The 15,992-nt window shown below is 45.1% G+C and overlaps 1 protein-coding gene and 1 non-coding gene across 3 annotated transcripts in view; one reads left to right on the forward strand and one right to left on the reverse strand.

Moving 5' to 3' along the window:
• Nucleotides 1-1,406: 1,406 nt before the first annotated feature.
• On the reverse strand, nt 1,407-1,478 carry TRNAA-UGC (transfer RNA alanine (anticodon UGC)). The gene has a single exon. It is a non-coding gene; the product is annotated as a tRNA-Ala (tRNA).
• Nucleotides 1,479-8,970: 7,492 nt separating this feature from the next.
• The window catches only part of RHBDL2 (rhomboid like 2), a 55,903-nt gene continuing 48,881 nt past the window's right edge, over nt 8,971-15,992 (forward strand). The window contains exon 1 of one of the 2 annotated variants that reach the window (XM_020896927.2): nt 8,971-9,195. The gene's annotated coding sequence lies outside the window, so the exon portion shown is untranslated. The remainder of the gene's footprint in view (nt 9,196-15,992) is intronic. The other variant, XM_020896924.2, reaches the window with a different exon arrangement.

Genomic DNA, 15,992 nt, shown 5'->3' on the forward strand with positions numbered 1-15,992 from the left:
ATGCCAAAAAATTTGACCTGTAACATTTTGGTTTCAAGTATTTCCTTTAATTTGCTTTTTAAATTGAAGTGTAGTTGATTTACAATGGTATAATCTATTTTCTAGTTTCCACGATGATTTTTCCTTGACCATCAATCATTTGAAAATATGTTTTTTAAATTTCCAGATTTTTAAATTTATCTTTTTGGTATTTTTCTTGCATATTTTATTATTCTGGTAAAATACACATAATGTGAAATTTGCCATTTGAAGCAATTTTAAATATGATTCAGTGGTATTGGCTATATTCACCATGTTATAAAACTATCACCATAAGACTAAGATCATGGTATCCAGTCCCATCACTTCATGGCAAATAGAAGGGAGAAAAGTGGAAGCAGTGACAGATTTTCTTTTCCTACTCTCCAAAATCACTGTGGATGGTGATTGCAGCCATGAAATTAAAAGATGCTTGCTCCTTGGAAAGAAACCTATGACAAACCTAAACAGACTATTAAAAAGCAGACATCACTTTGCCGACAAAGATCTGTCTAGTGAAAGCTATGGTTTTTCCAATAGTCATGTACAGATATGAGAGCTGGACCATAAAGAAGGCTAAGCATCGAAGAATTGATGGTTTTGAATTGTGGTGCTGGAGAAGAGTGTTGAGAGTCCCTTGGACTGCAAGGAGATCTAATCAGTCAATCCTAAAGAAATCAACCCTGAATATTCATTAGAAGGGCTGATGCTGAAGGTAAAGCTCCAATACTTTGGCCACCTGATGCACAGAGCTGACTCATTAGAAAAGACTCTGATGCTGGGAAAGACTGAAGGCAACAGGAGGAGGTGGAGGCAAAGGATGAGATGGTTAGATAGCATCACTGACTCAATGGACATGAGTTTGAACAAACTCCAGGAGATAGTGGAGGACAGGGAAGCCTGGTGTGCTGCAGTCCATGGGATCGCAGAGTTGGACATGACTTAGTGACTGAACAACAAAACATCAAGAACAAAGAGAAGACTTAAAAAGCAATGAGAATCCACTGAGTTGTACACTTAAAGATGGTTAAAATGGTAAATACTATGTTACGTATATTTTATCAAAAAAAGTTTTGACAAGCTTAACTAAGGTCAGCAGTTCTAAATCAAAACCTTCACCAATCTCTGTAACTTGCAGGCGTGTGTGTGTGTCTGTTTGTGTGCACACGCATACTCAGTCAACTATGTCCAACTCCTTGTGACCCCATGGACTGTAGCCTGCCAGGGTCCTCTGCCAATGGAATTTTCCAGACAAGAATACTGGAATGGGTTGCTATTTCCTACTCCAGAGGATCTTCCTGAGCCAAGAGATCAAACCTGCATCTTGTGCATCTTCTGCACTAGCAGGCAGATTCTTTATGACTGAGCCACGTGGGAAGCCCAAAATATGGAGATGCCGGGGATTGAACCCGGGGCCTCATACATGCAAAGCATGCGCTCTACCACTGAGCTACATCCCCTGACCAGCTTTTAGTATGGTGAATTTCAATATGGTGAATACAGCCAGGAATCATGCTGCATATACCAATCCTTCCAGTTACCCTACTGTTGGTTTTTCTGGCAGCCAAGAGTTCCTAAATTTCTCTAGTGAAATTAAACAAAGAAAAATGCCCAGGATTTTCAGACTCTGTTGTTACTTGCCTAGACTTCCAGTCATTGCTATTTGCTTTTTCTTGGTTGTAGTTTTAATTCTAATTTATTTCAACATATTAAACATAATTAAATTATAGCTTATAGTTCAAAATAGCAGTATCTTGGGACTTTCCTGGTGGTCCAGTAGTTAAGAATCCAACTTGCAATGCTGGGGACACAGGTTCAATCCCTGGTCTGGAAAGACCCCACAGGGCACAGGACCCCACCCACATCCCACTAATCGTGTATGTCACAGGTATTTAGTCTAAGCCCCAGATCCTGGGGGGCTGCAACTATTGAAGCCCAAGTGTCTAGAGTCCATGTTCTGCAACAAGAGAAACCACTGCAGTGAGAGGCCCAGGCACCACAACGGAGAGTAGACCCCACTCACCGCAACTAGAGAAAGCCCATGTGCAGCAATGGAGACTCAATGCAGCCAAAAATTTTTTTAAAAAATTAAAAAATATATATATATTTCTGATCTTTATGGGTATGATCCTCTAGATGGTTGTTTCTGCTTGTAGGGATTTGTTTCTTCGAGTAGTCAGAGGTTTTTTTAAAAAATTGTGAGTCATGTTGAAACTTTGTGGGAAATATTTGAGGACTGAGTTTAATCATATTCTTCAAGAGGAAGTTTGGGTTTGCTTCTCCCAGCTGTCTCTCTGTCCTACCAATCCAGAAACACTCTAAATTTTCATCTTGGAGTGTTTGGTTCATACAGATAAGGAGAGTATGTCCCTAGGTAAACACATATAAGTGGAAGTATGGGATAGAAAATTCCCAGGAGAGGCAGTTTTGTGTTTATTTTTCACTCTTCTCTGATCCGCGTGAGGATATGTCTTCATTTTATTTTCTCTATTTTCTGCTCTCTTTAGGCCCAGGATGGGCTTCCCTGTAGCTCAGCTGGTAAAGAATCCACCTTCAGTGCAGGAGCTACCGGTTTGATTCCTGGGTAGGGAAGATCCCCTGCAGAAGGGTAGGCTACCCACTCCAGTTTTCTTGGGTTTCCCTGGAGACTCAGATGGTAAATGTAATGTGGTACGTGTAATGTGGGAGACCTGGGTTCGATCCTTGGGTTGCAAAGATCCCATGGAGGAGGGCATGGCAACCCACTCTAGTATTCTGACCTGGAGAATTCACCACAGTCCATGGGGTCGAAAAGGGTTGGACAAGACTGAGTGACTTTCACTTTTACTTTTCCATACCTCCATGGTGCATGAAAACACAGATGCTGAGTCACTAAGAATCTGTATATGACACCGGTGCAAATATGACTCTCACACTGGCTTACTTGTGTTTTCTCCTAGAGACTCCTCACATTCCAGTCTAGGTCAGTCATGCATTAAAAATATTTTCTTTTCATTTTATCTAGTTTCTTTTGTTTGTTTTTGCTTTTTTTTTTTGAAGTGAAGTGGAAGTCCTCAGTCATGTCCGACTCTTTGCGATCCCATGGACTACATAATCCATGGAATCCATGGAATCTTCCAGGCCAGAATACTGGAGTGGGTAGCTGTTCCCTTCTCCAGGGAGATTTTCCCAACCCAGGGATTGAACCCAGGCCTCCCGCATTGCAGGTGGATTGTTTACCAGCTCCACTGTATTAGATTTTCTATACTTTTTCATAGATGAGTATCTTTTTAACAGTTTATTTGTCTTTTAGACATAGAATGCTAAAACCTATAAGGAAAGATCTCTTATTGGGAGACTTCTCTTTGCAGTTCATCTAACCTGTTTAGGCAAGAGTTCAGCATTCAGGAAACATGCTACTGGGAATCTGGAGGAATACGAGGAGTAGCTTGTTGCAGCCTCAATTATACCGCTTTTTGTTAGAGCCTGACACCCCGGCCTTAGACTTGTCTGGGTGGTCACTCTCTGTACCTCCAGTGACTCACCTGTACTCTTAGCAATCGCTACGGATCGGACAAGGAGCTTGGTAGCCAGAAGCCAGAGAGACGTGTCCTGACACCTGCTGGTGGCTGAGGGAGTCTTCACCTGGGAAAGGTGGGAACCTCATTTTTGGTGCCCAGTTTGAAAGTTCAACAAACATTCAATGTTTCCTACTTCATGTTAGATTGGGGCATAATTGTGTGGATACAAAGATGAAACAGTGAAGGTTACTGTTCTCGAAGAACTCATAATCCCAGGGCATACTTTTTAGCAGGGAGAGAGAGACACACACACTTAGGTATTGTAACTACATCGCGGTAGGTGTTATGGTGTGTGTGAGAAAATAGAACCTATGTGTGGGTCTCTGTAGCCAGTTCCTGGCTCAGCTGCTGAAACCCTTGTAGTTTCTTAATAGATAAGAGCATCTTTCTTTCTAATGGGGCAACTCTGAGTGGGCTCCTGGACGGGAGCTGGTCACCAGAAAGACCGAGCCATGGTTAGAAGCTTGGAATTTTCAGCCCTGCCTCCACCCTCACGTCTCCAGTGAGGGTAGGGGGCTTGGAAATGGGAGTAAATAATTGATCACGCCTATACAAGTAAGCCTCTGTAAAATGCCAACAGCATGGGCTTCTGAGAGTTTCCATGCTGGTGAAAGTGTGCAGCCAAATACTGGGAAGGTGTGCGTCCTAACTCCATGGAAACAGAAGCTCCTGCTCTTGGGATCCTCCCAGACCTCATCCTGTATGTCTTCACCAGTCTTTTCATCTGTATCCTTTATTATATAATTTTTTAACACACTGGTAAATGTGTTTATGAGTTCTGTGATCCACTGTAGCAAGTTAATCAAATCTGAGTAGAGGAATGGGGGAATGTCCAATTTGTAACCAAGTTATTTAGAAGTTGTGGGTAACCTGTTATTTGGGACTGGCATCTGAAGTGGGGACTGTCTCATGGGACTGAGCCCTTCATCTGTGCCATGTGACACTCTCTTCAGGGCAATCATGTCGGAACAGAGTTAATTGTAGGACGCCCAGCTGGGGTCACAGAGAATTGCTTAGTGGTCACACATTTGGTGACTAGAAGTGTCAGAAGTTGTGTGGCAAGTTCAGAGTGTCATGGAAAAGATGTGTTAACTCTGCATCTCTTCATAAGGAACTCTCTGTAGCTCCCAGGCTTACTTTTAGTTACAGCTATAAGCAGAGACAAAGTAGAGTCTCCCTTCCCCTATGGACATTTTTAGGAAAAGGAAACAAATTGACCCAGCCTGAGTCAAATGCCCTCTTTCTGAGGACACTGAAAAACCAATGCAACAAATTTTGGGTGCAGATTACATATATGACAGCCAAAGTTTTGAGGGATGAATGAGGACGAGCTGGGCGTGGTGAGCTGGAAAGGTGCGTGGCCCTTGCCTTCCTATAGCACTCAAACCCAAATCAGTGCTACCATCCTACTATGTTCTCTGTCAGAGCAGCGAAGCCCAGTCCTAAACACTGGGCTGCCTGGGAATTCCCAGGCAAGAGATCTAGATCTCATGATGTTGGTTGGATGAGGAGGGATGGTTCTGGGTATGTTACTTTACAAAGAAGAAGCCTGGTTCACTGACCTCGAAGGGCCATGATCTCTAGATACAATGGAATACTACTCAGCCATAAAAAGAATGGAATAATGTTGTTTGTAGCAACATGGATGGAGCTAGAGATTAACATACTAAGTGAAGTAAGTCAGAAAGAGAAAGACAAATACTGTATGATATCACTTATATGTGGAATATAAAGCATGACACAAATGAACTTCTTTGCAAAACAGAAACAGACCTGCAGACATAGAGAGCAGACTTGTGGTTGCCAAGGGGGAGGGGATGGGGGAGGAGGGTTGAGAGTCTGGGATTAGCAGATGCAAATTATTACATACAGGATGGATAAAGAAGGCCCCACTGTATAACACAGGGATATTCAATATCTTCTGATAAAACATAATGGAAAAGAATATGGAAAAGAATGTGTGTGTGTATATACATATAAGTATATATATATATATAATCACTTTGATGTACAGCAGATATTAACACAATCTGTAAATCAACTATACTTCAATAAAATACATTTTTAAAAAGGGAATGAGTACGATTTTGGTGAATTCACCACAGTGCAGGACCAGGCTCTGAATTTTGCTGGTTTAGAAACATGAGCTTGTCAATGTTTCAGAACTGACATGTTTTGTAGGTACTGATCCATATGAATGGGGTTCAACAGCAACCAATACACAAATCCTGAACAAGAATTATACAAAATGTATTTAAGGGCATATCAGTCTTCCCCAGATCTGTTTTTCAAATACCTTTTTGAACCCCAACTGAATGCTAAACCCTGTGCTGGGTGCTAGGGACACAGAGATAAATTAGATACAGGCTTTGCTGTCTGAGAGCTCCCTAATTTAAGTGTTTGTTGGGTGTGGGCAGACACCTTCCCTCTGTGAAACCACACAGCTTGAGAAACCAAGTCATAGTCAGGAAGCAACTTGTTGAGGGTGAGACAAGAACAAGGGAGATTGCTTGGAGGCTGGACTGCACGGTGGTGTCTCTGACAGCCTGGGTCCCGCTTTACTTGGTGGGGAGAACTGGATCCTGGAGTTGAGTTGGCACAGCCACTGTTCCCGTGCAGTTCTGCAACCCAGCACTGCCACTGCTGGCCTCAGAGGCTCTTTGCACTTTTATGGCTGCCCATAGTCCCTTAAAGCAGGAGCTTTTCTCTGTAGACGGTTCCCCTCTTATGGAAAATCTCCCCCCAGATCTGGGAGCTGAACGATGTTGGTGGCATTCCCCATGAGTCTCATCCATTTCCCATTGATCTTACCATCAGGTCACTTAGGACAGGAGCTGCCCTGAGGGCCCCTCAGCCTCGCTTCCTTGTTAATCTGTGTTGTTCTTTTTATTTAAGGGCGCAGGCTCCGGAGTGCATGTGCTGAGTAGTTAACAGCACCCGGGCTTGGTATCTTTGTTTCCCGACCCCGGATCAAATGCACATCCCCTGCATTGGAAGGCAGACTCTTAACCCCTGGACCACCAGGGAGGTCTCCACGTATGTGTGTTGTTCTGATCGGACTCTCCATACTCCTCTGTGAGCCTCTACATTACTTTGGTCGAGTTTCTCTCCTCTCAACAGTTTTTTCAAACATTTGACAATTCCCTTCAATCTTCCATCCAACCTTTATCCCTCTAACAGGTGACCGTGCCACCTACTTTAGTTAGGAAATAGAAGTGAGGTGCCACTCTATTAAGCTCCTGAGGAAAGGCTCAGCTATCCATCTTTAGTGCTTTGGGGCATCTCCGAGGGCCATGCCTCCCCACTTCAGCCTACTTGCTCTGTCCACTCCAATTTGCATCTGTTTTTCTGGCCTTTCTGCTCAACCCCTATAGTGGGGCTGTGTTCCCTCTCCAGCCAGTTCATGTGTTGAAGCCCCAAGCCCCCATGTGATGGTACTGGACATGGAGCCTCTGGGGGGTAATTAGGTCAGGAAGGTGGAGCCCTCATGATGAGATGAGAGCCCTTTTGCAAAGAGATGCCAGAGAGCTTGCTTCTCTCTGCTTTCCACCAGGTGAGGACCTAGAGAGAAGGTGACTGTCTGCAAGCCAGGAAGAAGGCCCTCTCTAGATACTGATCTGCCAGCACCTTGATCTTGGACTTCCCGGCATCCAGAACTGAAAAAATGAGCTAGTTTAAGCCAGCCAGACGGAAACTTGTTTTTAACTTCTGGCTGCACCCTGCGGCTTTTGGGACCTCAGTTCCCCAACCAAGTAGCCAATTCATTGGAAGGTGGAATCTTAACCACTGGACTGCCAGGTCCCTATAGTATGTTGTTACAGGAGCTCAAAGTGACTCAAACCCTTGGCCCTCACTTCTGGCCATTTCCTCTTTATTTATCCCCCATGTATTTATTTGGCTGTGCCAGGTCTTAGTCACAGCACGCAAACTCTTAGTTGCGGTATGTGGGATCTAGTTCCCTGACCAGGGATCAAGCCTGGGCTCCCTGCATTGGGAGTGTGGAGTCAGCCACTGGACCACCACGCAAGGCCCCTTTCCTCTCTCTTCCTCCTGCCCTATGCTCTGCATGTCCCTTGGTATTTCCTAGGGTGCTGTCTTAGATCCCCTTTTCTCCTTTCTCTGGTTTTCTCCCTGAGTGTATTCACTCACTCCCAGGGCTTCAGTTGCTATTTCTGTACCACTCCTAAATATCTTTTTTCCAGCTGTTTGGTTCCCCTGTGTGAGATAATAGAAAATAATATATATATATATAGGTCTCTGTCCCAGGTTCCTGGTTTAGAGAGAGCGCCTAAAAGTCTTGTAATTTCCCAAGTGATAAGAGCACTGCCAGCATCTTTTTGTTCTAATATTTGGCTTTTGACTCTGTCCCTGACACAAGGCTCTTAAAACACTTGTAAAACTTCTCAGTCCAGATAAGAGCACAATGAACATCTTTTGTTTTAACGAGGTCACTCTGGGTGAGCTCCTGAATGGGAGCTGGTCACTAGAAAGACCAAGCCAGGCAGTATTAGAACATTGAAATTTTCTATCCTCTGACAGAACAGAGGGGCTGGACATGGAGTTAATAATTGATCATGCCTATGTGAGGAGGTCTCCATAAAATCCCAACCTTAGGAGTTCAGGGACTTTCCATGGTGGTAAATGCATCCACCTACGGGGAGGGTGTTGCATCCCAACTCCACGAGGACAGACACTTCTGTGCTCGGTAGTCATCCAGACCTCACCCTATAGATCTCAGGAAGGGAACACAGGAACCTCTGATGTGTAGCTAAGTTGGATGAAAGTTGTGGGTGACCTGGGGACCTACTTCTTGCAATTGGCTTCTGAAGTGGGCAGCAGTCTGAGCCCTTCACCTGTGGGATCTGACATTCGCTTCAGGTAGATTGTGTCAGAACTGAGTTAAATTGGAGGACACCCAGCTGCTATTGCAGAATTGTTTGGGGTGGGTTAAACCCACACATCTGGTGTCAGAGTGTTGGGTGGTATTCCTATGTGAGTAAAGAAGAAACACAGGAGGGAAGACCGTTTTTTCCTTAGATCCCCCTTTCCCCCACCATCCATTCTCTGTCTGGTTCTGTCTTGCTCTGGGTCTTGGGGCGCGGACCCCTGTGGGATGCATCAATAAGCTCTCTTGCTCTCCGGCATCTTTTTGAGAAGGAATCAGGAAATAAGAAGGTGGGAAAAGAAAGGAGTCCTCCAGCTGTGGTCTTTCTCCAGAGAGCTGCGAACGCAGAGCAAGAGACCCGGGAGGGTAGGACTAGGAAGAGGACAGGAGTTCAGGGCCGGGGCCAAGGAGAAAGAGCAAAGGGGCGGTCACAGGCTCCCTGGCTAAAATCCAGACAGGCGGAGCGAGAGGGCTCTTTCATCCAGGGCCAGCCCAGGGCTGAGGTTGCCGAGCTGGCTGGCCCGGCCCAGGCCCTCTCAGGGCGGGGAGGGGATTTCCTCGGGCTCCCTCCCCCGGGGGCTGGGCCAGCGGGAACCTGTGGGAGGATTTTAATTTGAGGAGCGACCTAGCAGTGTCTGGCAGGGCGGGAACTTCAGGACACCTGAGGCAGCCCCTTGGCCTGGAAGGCAGGGAGCAGCCTGTGCTGCCTGGGTCGCACCTTGGCCTCCCCAGGTAAGCTGCGGGCACTGGGAGCCATCAACCGGGTCCCTCCGTCGGGCGGGTGGGGTGGGGTGTGGGGGGAGCGCCCGAGGCCCAGGGCCGACCAAGGAGTGCTCCTTTGGCAACCTCCATCCGGAGGAGGCTTCAGGAGTGTCCGCTCCTGCTACTTTCATTTTAAAAGTTGGCAGCAGGTTGGGCCAGGAGTCAGGGGGCTCTGACTCACCCCTCTCCCCGATGGTGGGAGGACCAGGTAATGCCATTGCCCCTCTGAGCCTTGGTCAATCTCTCGCCTTTCTCTTCCTTCATCCTGTTCTGCTCAGTAACCTGTCCCCAACTCCAGGCCCCCAAAGCTCTCCTCCCTCCAACTGAGCCAGATTCTAGTCCTCCCTAGAATTCTGCCCCGGGGGGCCACAGCCGGGGCCGGGCAGTCTCTGGCTGCTTCCTACCCAGCAAGTCTCCGAGATTGTTTCCTCCTTCCTGCTGTGGGTGTCTGAAGGATTCTGTGCACTCCTTAATATATTACTTTTTATTCTTTATTCATGATTCTCCGCCGGGGGTGGGGTGCAGGGATGGGGTGGGGCAGGGGTGACATTATGGGTGGGACACACAGTTTCACTCTGCCTGGGAATAAGAAGACTGAAGTTTATTTCACAAATGTATGGTGATCATCTATAAGCAGGTGGCCAGCGTGACAGAGTGGAAACATTTTGGAGTCTTAGAGGCATTTGGATTGATATCCCCGCCTCTTCCTGAAGGTCAGTTTCCTTATCTCTAAATAGTGTTGTTACGAAGAGGACATGAGATGTTGTTGTCGTTGTCGGGACTCCATGGACATGAGATGATACATATCAAACACCAAGCCCAGTGCTGGGCACACAGCAAGGCCTCCAGAAACACCTGTGCTTCTATGACCGCTTCCTGCCATGACCCGCCCTAACTGCCGCCCTTCCCTCTTTATCTTGTAAAGATGTAGCAGACGCCCTTGGCATTGAAGGCACTTGAGCCAACCTGTAAACCCTGAGCTGGGAGTGAAGGGGCAGGTGGTGAAGGGAGGGGCTGAATAGGGAAAGCGCCGCCTGCCGTTTGAGGTTAGAACAGCGATCAGGGCTGGGACCTCTAGCTGGAAGGAAAGGAAGGCTCTCCCGCTGTGTTTCTGAAATTGCATCCTTAGTCAGTGATGGGAACTGTCAGTTCCTACGACCCTCTCTGCCTGGCCTCAGGTTACAGACTTTTAAATGGGTAATCTCATTTAATCATAACCCTATTATATTATCCTCAGCCCCATGAAGATACAAAGAGACAAAGGGATTTGCCTAAGGTCACATGGCTAATAATAAGTAGTGGATCCAGAATTCAAATCTAGGTCAGACTCTGGATTCCTTGGATTTTGTTCAAATCCTTATTGTCCTTCAAGTTTCTGTGTAACAGAAAGAACAAAAGGCCATCAGCCTTCCCCCAGCTTCCTCGACACTGGCTTCTCACTTGCTGTACATCAGGTCATCTCCTGCTCTGGGCTGCTTCATCCAATTGGGAAGAGCATAGTCCTCCCCCGATTCATTCATTCAGTCACTCATTCACACTTCATTCATTCAGTCATGTGCTCTGTTGGTCCCATGCATAATGTTCACAGCTTATAGTGAGCACCCTGTATGTTTCTGATACAGAAATGTTCGAGCAATCTTTTGTGAGTAAGTTAATTCAAACAATCTGATTCGTTCTGTGGGTTCCATAATAGGGATTCAAAGATGAATAAAATAGGTCTTCCCTGGCGACTCAGTGGTAAAGAATATGCCTGCCAATGCAGGATACACGGGTTTGATTCCCTGATCTGGGAAGATCCCACATGCCGTGGAGCAACTAGGTCCATTCACCACAATTATTGAGCCTATGCTCTAGAGCCCGGGAGCTGCAACTACTGAAGCCCATTCACCCTAAATCCCATGATTTACAAGAAGCCACCGCAATGAGAAGCCTGCACACAACTAGAGAATAGCCCACACAGCAAACAAAGACCCAGCACAGCCAAACATAAATACATAACTTTAAAAGGTGAATAAAACAGAAGTTCTATCTTCAGGGCTTTCAGAGCCTTGTGGAGGAGACAGTGATAATACAAAGACGACAGTGGTACCCTAAGGGGGATTTAATTCTTCCATGTCTGCTTTATTCGTTACTGTATCCCTTGCTTAGCACAACGGCAGGTGCATAGTAGAGGTTTAATAAGGCTTTGCAGAGGAAATGTTAGGACAGAGTCTTGGAGGGGGTGTTAGGACTTGGCCAGGAGAACAAATTGGGGAGGGAAGATGTTCTGACAGAGAGAGATGCTCATGAAAAGGCCTAGTGGAGGGTGGGAGCTAGAATTGCTAGGCTCTCAGTAAGACCAAAACTAGCAGTTACCAGTGGGAAGAGAGAAAGGATCGGGCAAGATAGGAGTAGGAGACTGAGAGGTTCAGGCTACTACGTGTAAAATAAATAAGCTACAAGGATATATTATATAGCACAAGGAATATAGCCAATATTTTATAACAGCTTTAAATGGAGTATAGCCTATAAAAATTTTGAATTACTATGTTGTACACCTGAAACTAACATATTATCACAAGTCAACTATACCTCAATAAAAAATTAATTAGAGGTAACAAGAAAAGAATGAAGGTAGATTCTCTTATAGACAGAAGATTATTCTGGTTTGGCTGATCGATTTGACAGTGAGGACTGGTTCTGACAATTGGATTATATGGCAGACATTTTGCATAAACTGAGCAAGCTAAATCTGTAGCTCCAAGGTTTGGAGGAAGATATATCTAAAGCATGTCTCTAATAAAGACTATGCCAGAAAGTTCTATCTTGCAACTGATTTTAATTTGTGAGAAATAATTTATTGTTGACTTAAAAATGTATGAGAGTAACAGTTTATCCAAAATTCTTATGGGGCTTCATGAGTAAAAATGTGAACACTACAGGTGTATGGCACACACAACATCATTGTCCAGGGATATTACAGTGGGGACTGATCAGGTGAGGTGAAGTGACTTGTCTGGAGATAAGCAAGAGGCAGAACTGTAGCAAGGACCAGGGTTTTCTAGGTGTGGCAATTCAGTGTTCTTTCCAAATTTCCTCCTTCTTCCTTCTTCTACTCACTTGGTGGTTTATTCAGCAAACAGTAACTATCATTAGATGGGATAAAAAGGAAAATTTCCTACTTTCCTGGAGCTTATATTCTAGTAGAAAGAGACAGACAACAGATAAACCAGATCTTTATTTTTATATATTTATTTGACTGCATTGAGTCTTAGGCAGCGGAAGGAAAAGAGAGTGGCAGAGGATGAGATGGTTAGATAGCATTACCCACTCAACAGACATAAATCTGAGCAAACGCCAGGAAACAGTGAAGGACAGGGAAGCCTGGCTTGTATGCTCCAGCTCACGGGGTTGCAAAGAGCTGGACACAACTTAGCGATTGAAAACAACAACATTGAGCCTTAGTTGTCATACCAGAGATCTTCTTTGTTCCGTGTGGGACCATTATTGACTGTGGCTTGTGAGCTTCAGTTTGTTGCAGCACACGGGCTCTGGAGCTCCGGCTCAGTAGCTGCTTAGTTGCCCCATGGCATGTGGAATCTTCCCTCATAGCTCAGTCAGTAAAGAATCTGCCTGCAAGGCAGTAGACCCTCGTTCGATTCCTGGGTTGGGAAGATTCCCCTGGAGAAGGAAATGGCAATCCATTCTAGTATTCTTGCCTGGAAAATCCCATGGACAGAGGAGCCCCATGAGCTCCAGCTCATGGGGTTGCAAGAGTCGGAGTCAACTTAGCGACTAAACCAACTAACCAATGAATGTGGAATCTTAGTTCCTTGACCAGGGATTGAACCCACGTACCCTGCATTGGAAGGTAGATTATTAACCACTAGACCACCAGGGAAATCCCCAAACCAGGTATTTTTAGATAGTTAAGTGCTGAAAGTGAGTTAGAAGGGGGATGTGATAGAGTATATGGGGTGGGCAGAGGTTGGGCTGCCACTACAGAGAGGCCAGAAAAAGAGCTAGCCTTGAGTGTATGTGCTGGGGTGTGGGGGGTGGGGGTTTGGGGGGTGGGGAGGAGAAAGTGTTAGGTAGCGGGAACAGCAAGTGCAAAGACCCTGAGACAGGAGAGAGCTTGGTGTGTGCTTGAGACAGAAAGAAGCCCTTCTGGTTGCAGCACAGAGATGTTGGGAGAGTAGCAGAAGGTTAAAAGAAGGCTGGAGCTAGGTGGTGCAGGATTTATCAGCCATGCCAAGGATCCTGTATTTACCTTGAAGACAATGGGAAACCCTGAAGAGTTTTATTTATTTATATATTTATTTATTATTTTATTTATTTATGTATTGGCTGTGCTGGGTCTTTGTTGCTGCATGTGGGCTTTCTTTAGTTGCAGTGAGCAGGGGCTACTCCCTAGTTGCTTTGTGGGGACTTCTCATTGAGGTGGCTTCTCTTGTTGCAGAGCATGGACTCTAGCGCGTGGACTTTGGTAGTAGCCACACATGGGCTCAGTAGTTGTGACGCATAGGCCCAGTTGTTCCAGGGCATGTGAGATCCTCCCAGACCAAGGATTGAACAGTGTTCCCTGAATTGCAAAGGGGACTGCCAACCACTGGACCACCAGGAAAGCCCCCCACTGAAGGATTTTTAAGCAAACAGTTGGTGTACTCTGACATGATTGTGTTTTGTTTTGGAAGGGGGGCAGGAATGGAAACAGATGGAGATTAACTGAGAGGCTCTTTCAGGTGAGATAGCTGCTGTCTACTCTGCTAGGGGGTGTGAAGATGAATGGTGATAACGGGAAGGCAGAATGGTGTGGAATGTCATATCATCCTCTAGATCTGATGAGGGGTGCTAGTAACTGTTGCTATATAACAAATCACTATAAAGCCTAGTAGCTTCCAACAACAGCCATTTGATTTTGTCATGAGTCTGTGGGTCTGGAATTTGGGTTTAAGTGAGGAGTTCTGCTGCATGTGGTGTCAGCTGAGATCATGCCCTCGGATGAACTGGGCTGGAAGGTTCAAGAAGGCTTCACTCATAGGTCTGGCACTTTGGTGCTCTTTGACGTGGTCTCTCTCTCCTTGTGAGTAGCTTGGACTTCCTCATGGGATGGTGGCCTCAGTGGAGGTCATTCTTCTTATATGATGTCAGACCTCAAAGAGGGAACATTCCAAGAGGAACAGAAGTGGGGCTGCAGATCTCTGCAGGTCTGGCCTTGGGGGTATCCGGCATGACTCTATCTCACGTCATCAGTCAAAACTACTCACAGGTCTGGCCCAGATTCAAGGTGGGGAAACAAAACCACCTTTTAGTGGAGAAGCAGCAAGTAATATGCTCGTCTTTAATCTACCACACTTCTGGAAACTGAATAACCACAACTGCCCTGATGATACTGACCCACTTTAAAATATAAAGCACCGTTCAGTAGCGTCCTCTTCTTACCCGAGGTTTTGCTTTCCCCGGTTTCAGTTACCTGAAGTTAACCTTGGTTTGAAAATATTAAGTGGAAAATTCCAGAAATGAACAATTCATAAATTTTGAATTGTGCACTCTTCTGAGTAGCTTGATGAAATCTCAAGCTGTCCTGCTCCATCTGGCCCGGGACATGAATCATTTCTTTGTCTAATGTATCCTGCCCAGTCATCTAGCTACAGTCTTGGTTATCAGTTGAGGTATGCCAAAGTCACCCTTATTTTACTTAATAATGGCCCCAAAACACAAGGGTAATAATGCTGGCAATTCGGATATGCCACAGATAAGCTGTAAAGTTCTTCCTTTAAGTGAAAAGGTGAAAGTTCTTGACTTAATAAAGAAAGGAAAAAGGGAACTTCCCTGGTGGTTCAGTGGTGAGGACTCTGTGTTTCCACTGTAGGGGGCACAAGTTTGATTCCTGGTCAGGGAACTAAGATTCCACAAGTCACATGGTGTGGCCAACAACAACAAACAATGGTAAGAAAAAAAAATTGCATTCTGAGGCTGCTAAGATCTGTGGTAAAAATCAATCATCTATCTATGAAACTGTGAAGAAGGGAAAAAAAAAATTCATGCTAGGTTTGCTATTTCACCTCAAACTGCAAAAGTTACAGCCACAATGTGTGATGAGTGCTTAGTTAAGATGGAAACGGCATTATATTTGTACAATAAGATATTTGGAGAGAGAGAGAAAGATGACAACATTCATACAACTTTTATTACAGAATATTGCTTTAATTATTCTACTTTATTATTAGTTATTTTTGTTAATGTTTAATTTATAAATTATATAAACATAAATACATAAAACATAAATACATAAAAACATAAATACACACATAGGTATGTGTGTATAGGAAAAACCATTGTATGGATAAAATTTGGTGCTACCCACAGGTTCAGATATTCCCTGGGGACTTGGAATGTATTACTGTGGATAAGGGGCAACTACTGTATACTGTGTTAGAACAATTTATAGATCTTTATTCTCCACTGGGGAATAAAGAGGGCCTGGGGAATAGGAGGTGGTTTTGTTTTTGTTTTTTGGTGTGTTTCCAGAGTATAGCATATACAAGGCATTCAGGGTATGTTGTCCAATAAATTCACACATCACGTAAGAATTCATTGGTTGTCAATCATAGCGTACATGAGAATCCCCTGGGGAGCTGTTACAAAGACAGGCAGATTCCTGGGCAAGACCCCAGCCCAGAATACAAATTTCTAGGGCAGGGGGTTTCAACCTTAGCTGCACGTCAGAAAATCCCAATGCCCAGGCCCTAGCTCCAGAGGCCTTAGTTCAACTGATTGGGGGTGAG

Source organism: Odocoileus virginianus, chromosome 5 (genome assembly GCF_023699985.2).
Source record: "Odocoileus virginianus isolate 20LAN1187 ecotype Illinois chromosome 5, Ovbor_1.2, whole genome shotgun sequence".
Classification (NCBI taxonomy): domain Eukaryota; kingdom Metazoa; phylum Chordata; class Mammalia; order Artiodactyla; family Cervidae; genus Odocoileus; species Odocoileus virginianus.